The following is a 10,313-nucleotide window of genomic DNA, read 5'->3' as shown; positions in this document are numbered from 1 at the left end:
AAGAGGCGACTACGTTACCACCGCACTTTTTACCTACGTTGCAAGCGGTAGAAAAAAGTGGCTGTGGCTGTTTTTGTTCCTTTCTCCTGGACACATACCTAATTTTCAGTTTGGCGTGCAATGGGTAGCTAAGGAACACACACAAACTTGATGTGGCAGTAAAAAACCTCTCGAAGTGATTAGCGCAGAAAGACGACAAAGGAAACGAAAGAAAGAGGTGGAAATGCGGTGCAGCAGCGAATCGGTCTCACTCGAGGGAACAACTACCCGAACCAAAAAGGGTGTTTTCCAAGTCTTTCCAAGCTTCCGCCTTCATTGCAACCAGTGCCCCGAGGAATGTCTTCGTCCTCGCTGCCTTTCCCCAGATAATTTATAGCTCCGTACTGAGAACCTATGAATCTCTATTATAGTAGGTTAATAGAGGCAGCATGATATAAACGCGATGTCGCATTAAAGAAGTCCTTGGTGTGTACCGCAAGGGAAAGCAACACTGCGGGTGCATTCAAACCACGGAACACTAGGCCACAAGAAATAGGAAAATGAAAATATGATAACAAGGAACTGAAAGTGAGAATTAGTTATAAGACAATTATAAATAGCAACAGATGTATGCGAGACCCATAACGTACTTTCCATATGCTTCCGGTAGTTCTTTTTATAATTTCCATACCTTGATTCTGGCGCATTGCGTAATACCTTTTCATCATTCATTTTCATTTTAGTTCCTTAAAGACACCCAAGGGGGTATTACATAAGGAGCGGGTAGCAAAAACAAAAGTAACGCACGTAGAAGCCACGGAGCAAGAATAAAATAGGAGGGGAAACTGAGCTTCCTGGGGCAGCCTGATAACGTCACAAGCACTTGGCGAACGTCAAGTTTCCGGCATCTGGCGGCAAGCGAAGGAAGTGCGCGGTCATCGCCACGGCCGGCGCGCGTTCTGTTCGCGCTCGCCCAGTCCAACCCGGCCGCGGCATCGCGTGGGCATTTCGCCGGGCTGCCGAAACATACCGTGGCCGAAGCGAGAGTGTGTGCGCTCTTGTGCGCTTCCGTTGGCTGAAGAGCCCGCCTGTGCGAATTATTTTCTGTCAAATTTAATCCAGCCGGTACGAGCGAATGAAAGGGGCATTTTCTTTTAATGCGTAAGCAATCTTGCGCGAGCACCAAGCCCAAAATACAAACCTGTACACGCAAAAAATGTAAAACCTTTAAACGCACGGCCTTATCTCGCGTGCGATGCGCTCGAAGGGACTTGAGTGCACCGGCCAATTTATGACGCGCGCACGGGCGCGAGCGCGCTACGTCCGAGATAAACGCGCTCGGTCCCCGCTTCGCGCAGCAGCTCGAACGCATAGCGATTCACGCCTTGTGGCCAATGATGTAAAAACCAGTATTGCTTTTAATACATTCAACCAGGTGCCGCTGTCAAATTGATTGATTGATTGTAGGGTTTAACGCGCCGACGCAACGCAGGCGATTAGGCGCGCCGTAGTGGAGGGCTCCGGAATAATTTTGACCACCTGGGGATCTTTAACGTGCGCCGAAACCTCGTACACACGGGCGTTTTTGCTTTTCGCCTCCATCAGAAAAGCGGCCGCCGCGGCCGGGAATAGAACCCGCGACCTCGTGCTCAGCAGCGCAACGCCTTAGCTACGCCGCTGTCAAATTGTTCGCCGCCGCAGCTACGGAGCTCCGTAGGTCACCGTAGTTATCATTGTGACAATACCTGGTCGCACGATCGCGCCGGCCGCAATGGGCGTTTCCTCTCCTATATATTCTTGCTCCGTGGTAGAAGCTAAGGAATTAAAAAGGAAGAACTGATTGATGTTTTCTAGAATGGACGATGGTCAGGTAATGGTTGCAATGCCTCTGGATGCCGCACGAGGGAAAAACGAGGCATAAAAAGTAGAGGTCCAGGTACGAGGCCGAGCAACTTGAAGCGAATGACTCGTGGGGTGAGACATGCGTTTTGCAGGAATGATATAAGTTGGGGCATGCAAGGGACTATGAAACATTTTGTGGAACAAAGAAAGCCTGGCCATACGACGGCGTATGGCGCGCAGGGATCACACTAAAAAAGTTAAGCGCCCACTATGTCACTCGTCTTTGTATGCACACTCACTACTGCCCCACACCATAACTGACTGCTTGACCAATTTACCCTTATGTTTAACAACCCAAATAGACGTCACTAAATTTCCCCAGTTCTGATGGGTTCAGTTGCATTGTTCCTGGAAATGTATTGTTGTGCACCCACGCTCTTCTCTTTGTTTGCACTCCACCGATTTTCTGTATTGAACAAGTTCTCTAGAAGAGTAATTTCCCTGTTATCTGTAAGTGCCATCTTCCGCAAGCGCAGTCTGTCAATTTGTTAACATGGCGTTTCCTGAAACACATTGCATTCCTGCATATTTTGTTGTACCGAAGTTTTCTTTTTGTCTTTTTCTATTGTTTATTTTCTTTTCTTTTTTCTTTTTGTTCTGTTGTATCGAAGTTTTCTTTTTCGTTGTTTTCTTTTCTTTTTCTTTTTTTAGTACACCTGTCAACATATGCGTATTTTCTGATTTGATTGATTGTAGGGTTTAACGCGCCGACGCAGCGCAGGCGATGAGGCGCGCCGTAGTGGAGGGCTCCGGATTAATTTTGACCACCTGGGGATCTTTAACGTGCGCCGAAATCTCGTACACACGGGCGTTTTTGCTTTTCGCCTCCATCAGAAAAGCGGCCACCGCGGCCGGGAATCGAACCCGCGACCTCGTGCTCAGCAGCGCAACGCCTTAGCCACTGAGCCACCGCGGCGGGTGAGCGTATTTTCTGTGTGTTTATGCCCCCCTCCCACAAACTATACGCCCATTGAGGGACTTTAGGGGCAGCATGAAATAAATTAATTAATAAAATTCGTTCAACCAGATTCTGTTTTCAAACCAGATACGCAGACACTTAAAGAGTATTACCCGCCGCGGCAGCTCAGTGGCTAAGCCGTTGTGTTGCTGAGACGAGGTCGCGGCATCGATTCCCAACCGCGGTAGCCCCTTTTCTGATGGAGGCGGAAAGCGGAAATGCCCGTGTGTTCGAGATTTCGGCGAACGTTAAAGATCCCCAGGTGGTCAAAATTAATGCGGAGCCCTCCAGTACGGCGCCCCTTATCTCCTGCGTTGCGTCGGCGCGTGAAACCCTAGAATCAATCATCAATCAGTCTAAGAGTATAACAGTGAATAAATCTAGTTGGCGGGCTAATGAAGTGATTTGATGGGGTGTACAAGATAAGATTGTCAAGGGTCCCAAATGGGCGATGCGTACTCTACGGTGGAACAAGGGGTTTGTGTGCTTGTCATATTACATGTTGTGGGGTGATGCGTGAATGGCGTTTCAGGAAACCGAGCGTTTTATGTGCAGGCGATATGATGTTAGTAACGGCGTGTACGCTCCATGAAAAATCGCCACATACAGTGATGCCCAAATACTAGTAAAATTGAACATTGTTTAACTGTGGGCGTTAACTGTGGGCGTATAGACAAGCGGCATACGGTGGCTGTGAAAAGGCAGGAGTTTACATTTATTACGGGTTAAGCTCCATGAGCCCCCGCTCGCAGCATTTATGCAGGCAGTGCAAGCAGGAATGGTCTGGTTGGTTTGAAGGAATTGTTTTGAAGGGATGACTGTTTTGAAATGTCAGTAACAGTGTTATACACAGCGCAGTAATCAGCGAACAGGCGCAGGCGGATTTTACACGTGTACATTTAAGGGCAAGTCATTTTTGTGTGTAAGAAATATAAGGGCACTAATACCAAACTCTGCGGGACGCCTGACGTTACTGGAAGTTAATTAGAGGTCAGGTTGTTGATATTAACGAGCTATGGTTTGTGAGCAATTATTTTGTTCGATATGACATGTTAGGGGAAAGATTTACCTATAAAAGTTTAAGTAACCGCCGGCTATGAGGTCATTTGTTGAACGCTTTGGCAAAATCTAAGAACATGGCATCCGTTCGTAAGTTATAGTCTAGGTTAGCATGCATGATATGGACGAATATGGCCCGATGCGTTTCACAAGAGAAGCCTGTGCGAACCCGTGTTGCCCGGAATGAAATAAACGATGTTTGAATCAAGAAAGTTTATGATATGCTGTAAATGACGTGTCCCACGATTTTAAACGACCCGCTGGTTAGAGATATGGGACGATAGTTCAATGGCGAGTTTTTGTTGGAGCAACATTGGAGCAACCTTCCCGTTCTTCTCTCCTCCGTTCTTCCCCCCCCTCTTCCACCGCACACTTTCGGAGAGCGCTCGCGCCATCACGGCGAACTGCCAATCTTTCGCAATTTCGCGACACTCCCGTGCTTTGTTTTCTTTCACTATTCGGTCTTGCCAAGGTTAACTCGGTTACGACGGCGACGCGGATCAGCCCAGAGACGGCCGCAAAGGGATCCGACCTAAAAGTCGTCCTGCGACCAGCCATTCTCCAACGCCATAAAATCGTCGTACTAGGTTTGGAATTTGGAGAGTAGACGTACCCGTTCATGCTGGTGAATGGGAACACGGCGTCTTTATGTGGAGAATCTGCACTTTCTGCGCACACGGAATTTTTGATGCCTTCTCCGGGTCTCCGCACTTCTTCACCTCCCCATTACCAGGCAAAAAAAATATGCAATTGAAAATAAATAAGACATCTTTCTGGTTTTCTGTGGCATGCTGACCCGGAAGAGTTAAAGTATATTTCCCGGTGGACTCCTTTGAAATCAGCTGTATTGAAACGAAAAAAAAACAAACGAACAAACAAAATCGAACCAACGAACATGTCCACACGAGGCATCGCCCTTCAAATCACGGGGACGAAGTGGATTTGGCGTACCACTTTTTGATATGAGGGAATAAAAAAAGTGTGTGTAAACCTCTACTAATGCAGCTGCTGTGTAAAATCAAACGGCCTCGATGTTTCCAATGGGGTACCTCGTATAACCTAAATGGCGCTCCTGAACAGAGGGCATTTCTTTCTTTCCGACCGGCTGTTACTCCCGTGCAATAGCTATTCATGGAAGATCAATTGGTAGACACTTGGGAATGAGGATGCACCACGTTCCTCTGCCTCATGGACCTTTTGTTCGTGCCGTCGCGCACTCTTAGCTCCGCCTTCAGAAGGCCGCCACCCCGGAGTGCCCGGCATGCCATTGTCAAGCCGCTTTCGACGCAGCTGTCAACCATGCCTTTCTCTCGGTTGCCCTGTCTCAGCGGCCACCTCTCCTTTCCCAGAAGTCTCCATTGGCAGCCTGAGGGTTGTTTGGTAGCAGCGTCGACATTCCGGCCCCGTCGTTCCCATTCATTACGTGACGGACGACCCGCTCACAGCGCTCTTCGGACCTTGATACAAACACCATGGCTTGCACCGGTTAAACACATACAATCGGATATTTGCAGAGGAACACGCAAAGACACGTGCTGACAACACTCTGCGACTAAATACACAAACAATACTGAGAGGAAAAGGCGTGGTAATCAAGACGCTTAGCACCAGGAAAGAGACTCGTTATTCAAAGAAGAAAAGGACTATCGCAGCCTGCTACCACGAAGGGGGAAAAGACATGCCGCCGCCTCCCAACCTTGAGACCATGTTCCAGTGGTTTTGAAAGCTGAGGTGTCGGTGACAAGATTTTTGCAACTTTTCACCTCGCAGAAACGAAGGGCAGCATGCTCTTCCCCGACCGCGGGACGCATTGTCAGAAGTCGTAGTTATCTTAAGATAACGCACATGATTGCGCAACATAAGCTGGCAATTGGACTCCAGTGCTCCAGTATATGGGAACTCGTCAAGCGCACTGTTGAACAGAGAAAAAATGTATTATTCCCGCTTCTCACACAAGTCTGTGAAGGTGGAAGAAATTTTTAACAGCTGTTCTAGGGCTGGCCCCGACGACACACAGACTCTGCTGGTATCGTGTCACGCTCTCTCTGGCGGAGGTTTCTCCGACAAGCAAAATCACATTCCCAGTATAGAAAAAAATCATTGAAAGACCTTAGGACCCTCATATTTTCAAGTGAGACAGGTTATAGTACCCCTGAAAAGATGTCTTCCTAACAAGGCATATGTGTTTAGAGGTGCAACCGACTTTAACGGGATAGGTGTAAGCTTTTCTACTCTGGCTTTGCCACGTTTTCTGTTCCACAAGGCAGTGCGGTGATCCACGAAAGCGGTACGAGTAAAAAAAACGGCTGTAAAATTTGTGTCATCGAAACTATCCCGAAACATATTCTATGACAATTTACCGATAAGACGACTGTAGCAAAGCGCCGGCTTTCATTTACTTCTCACGACTACTTAATTAGCAGTGAAGTTGTAAACAGTAAAAAATTACTCCCTTCTGTCAGTACATCCCCATCTACGGTGGGAGTATGATTAGAGAGAACGGCTGCGACTCTTGTTTTACCAGAACTATCCTGAATAAAAAATTTGTGACAATAAGTCGCTAAGACGACTCTGACATTAGGCACCACAGCTTCACTGCTCTGCGTTCTTCAGAGTCGAAGGGCACTGATTTTCTTGTCCTGTTTTAAGTGCGAATGCACTTCTTAAGCGAGTCTGAATCGTCCGCCGCCGTCCGCATAGCAACAGCTGCGGGTGCGCGCGCTCCTCGTCTTCCCTAGCAACGGGGGGAGATGGGCGCGCGTTGCCTGGCCGCTGACATGGCACATACCCACGTGGGGGATTGGCCAGGAATCGGGCGTGAGAAGGGCTAATGCACCCGCTTAAAGGAGTACTGACACGAAATTTCAAAGCTGAGATCCGCTCTAGCAACAAGTACAACGATAACACAAATAGGTGTCTGTGAATTAATGCATCTTTCTTTCTTTGTAGTTGTGTGTGTGTGTGTGATCTCTCTTTCGCGAACAATACCGAACCGCGCAAATTCAACTCGTGCATTCGCACTTTCACATTCTTCCCCTCGGGGAAATGCGGGGAATTTTTTTCAACGTGCATCGAACTTCTGTCAAGCAAAAGAACCTACCACTTCTATTTTTGCTCTTCTTAAAAAAGAGGGTAAGTAGCTTTATACCTGGTCGTTCCAATTTGTAACGAGGCCCACCGTTCCCGGATATCTTGCTTCAAAGACCAGAAACATGTCCTTCTTTACTTCTCCGATATTGCAAGCTTATAAAACCCCTTTGCAAAAAGGTGTCTGTTCTGGAAAGAAGACGGGCACGTTTTTCTACTTGATACTCAAAACGTGAATGCACCCTGACGCTAGGTAACGACTTGTCGGCAGCACCTGCGCCGTTCCTGGTAGACTCCCACGCAGTTAACAGTTCACCGTATTTTTATTTCAAGTAGCTAAAGCTGGGGATCTTTTCGCATAGAGTTGTAACGAAAGGAGCGCATGCAGTGAATACATGAAACCTTACTTACTTCTGCGCTCTCCTTGCTATTTGGGTGCCCGGTAGTTGTAACGAAAGGAGCGCATGCAGTGAATACATGAAACCTGACTTACTTCTGCGCACTCTTTGCTATTTGGGTGCCCGGTGTTTTAGGTGGGTCTGGTGTAGATGTAATAAAACTATATTGGAATGGGAAATAACTGCAAATGTCTGGGAAATTAACATAAGCAAATAATACCAGTGAAGAAAAAAGATAAAAGTATTAATCCCGTAGGTACTTTGGAAGTGTGTTTGTGTCATTTTGCCATCTGCAAATGCCTGGAATTTAGACTTGAATTCATAGAGACGAATTCAAATTTTTTATTTATCCATAAATACAATGAATTACACCTCTGCTACACGGGCATTTCTAGGGCCTTTGAACGCATTGTCTATCGAGTGAACTGCCTATTAGCCCTGTACACACAGCGCACCTGAAAGACTGCTGAGTCAGCTGTCAATTTGGCCGATAGACCAGTCTCGAATCCCGTTGAGACATTCGATGGCCATCGAAGCACGAACGGTACAGCATCATTCACAGCGATGATGCAATGGCGTCACGTACAATGAAGTGCGCGAAAAAATTGAGGGCATAAAGCTAACAAACGTCAGTAATCGTTGCATATCCCTTACGCATCAGCTGCCACTCGAGGCGCGGTTATTATACGCTCTATAACCCCAATGTTGATGCGCTTGTCGAGGGCAAGCAAAATATATGTTGAGGAGACAATTTGACGCGCTAAGCAGCTTTGTTCCGGAACCGGAAGCTCTTAAGTTCGACCAGATAAAAAAAGCATTTTTTACTTGCCAGCTGTTTAGTTTCCCCCATTCTGTTCTTTTAGTGGTGTTCGCAATCAAGTAATTCCGAGGTGACTGCCGCAAATAATTTGCAAAGATTCAGAGACCCTTTACGCACCCGCGAAAAAAGGATCCATGTCCTTCTCGACCTGTGGGAAGAGCGGCTCTCTGGTCTTCACCGGCAGAAAAGGACGGCCACGTCTACGAGAAAATGACCGAAAGCTTAAATTGACTCTGAAGGCAACCAGCAAGGTGATTTCGAGCCAATTGCTGACCTTCCCATAATCATTTTGTCATTCATTTGGTGCCGAATGACGCCCTAATTGCTCCGAAAACGCTAATAAAACAAGGACGGCCACGTCTACGAGAAAATGACCGAAAGCTTAAATTGACTCTGAAGGCAACCAGCAAGGTGATTTCGAGCCAATTGCTGACCTTCCCATAGTCATTTTGTCATTCATTTGGTGCCGAATGACGCCCTAATTGCTCCGAAAACGCTAATAAAACAGGGCGTCTCTGTTTCCAATTTGCCTCACAGCCGCTCCGTGACGGAAACAGCGCTACTGTAGCCACAGTTTGCGCAACGATAAAGCGGAAGCAAGCGAGGCAGCGGTGACGTATAGCGGAATAGAACCAACCGAATACAACGCTATATTGTACCAAGCGGTTTCCTCACTTTCGGTCAAATCAGTTGGCCTTTCCCCAAATCCCACGCCCTTTGCTGCTATGGACCACTAAACAAAATATTTGTTCATGGGGCTAATGATCAGTGTTGACACTTTGTTGAAGAAAAGCATGTTGTCCTGCTTAGGCCGCCTGAATGTTGGTGTGACAGCAACAGCCTGTATGCGGCTCCCACTCGCCGCCTCGCATATAAGGGCAAAGACGCCAGCGTGGACGAGTAGCGCAATCCAGCGACAGCCAGGGAAGACGTTGCGTACGCCAAACGGTGCGCACACTTAAAAGTATTGACTTCGATTCATTGTTGGTTTTAACGCACCGGCGCTCCACGGGCGATGAGGCGTGTCGTAGTGGAGGGTGCCGGATTTATTTTGACCACCTGGGGATATTTTAGGCCTGTAGAAATCTCGACACATGGGCGTTTTTGCTTTTCGCCTCCACTAGAAAAGTGACCGCCGCCGAGGAGAAAACGAACCCGCGTCCTCGTGCTCAGCAGAAGAAAGCCTTAACGGGGTCGTGAAGAGAAAATGAAGTTGTCTTTGCTTAATGTTGTCTGCTTGAACGACCTTTTAAGAACATAAATCCCAAATACTTTCACAATTCATTGCTTCTGGAATTTAGGAGGCACCGTTGAAATTCCACGTTTTGAGGCGCATCGCAAGCGACCATGCGTGCACCGGCGGTCGGCAGCGCAACTAGAATGACGTCACGTCAAGTACATTCGAGAGTTCAACGCGGTTCGATGTTCTTTGTGTATAATATTCTGCAAAGCTGCAAGCCCAATATTTTAGAAATAATGCATCCTTTATTCGTTGCCAAAAAACAGTTTTCTATCCACGTGAGGGGTGTCGTGACCGCTTCAGTTGTCTCGCAACCATTGCAGAAGAACTCAGACCTACTGGGTATTTGTACAGTTTGTAGCCAGTTTCCCTGCTGAATTTCACGTTCTTTTCCCGAATTCTCTTCGGAATCTTATCTTTTTTTGCATGAAATGGCCCAAGATCGCTCAAGCAAAAAAAAAAGTGCCTTGTGTGAGATTCGAACTTGCGGCCTCCGGGCCAGCCCAACGTTACGGCCAGCCTAGTCGGACACTTTATCCACTACACTATCGACGTGTGAAGCGCACGCGCCGAAAAACTGCTGCATAAAAGCCCCTCCACATTTGTAACCCAGAAGTCTGTCGTGTTTTCATAAATTCTAATCTATCCAGAGCTTTAACCGCCAACTTAATGTTGAGCGCTTCTGCAGTAAGCCAAAGCGGAGCGTATACAATCAACAAAACAGTGTTAACAGCATTTTGTATTGCAGGGAACAGGAAAGCAATCGTCTAACTGCGTGATGTTGGGACTCGGCGACTCGGCGCTGTATCGCTGCTTCTCGCTAGTTATTTTTCCGCTTGATGAGTGAATAATGGGTGGGTTTTAAGTTCC

This window comes from Haemaphysalis longicornis, unplaced genomic scaffold (assembly GCF_048455015.1).
Source record: "Haemaphysalis longicornis isolate Haplotype H1 unplaced genomic scaffold, Haemaphysalis longicornis Haplotype H1 scaffold_2, whole genome shotgun sequence".
Lineage (NCBI taxonomy): Eukaryota > Metazoa > Arthropoda > Arachnida > Ixodida > Ixodidae > Haemaphysalis > Haemaphysalis longicornis.
The sequence above is the reverse complement of the archived record's forward strand: the minus strand, read 5'-3'. Positions refer to the sequence as shown.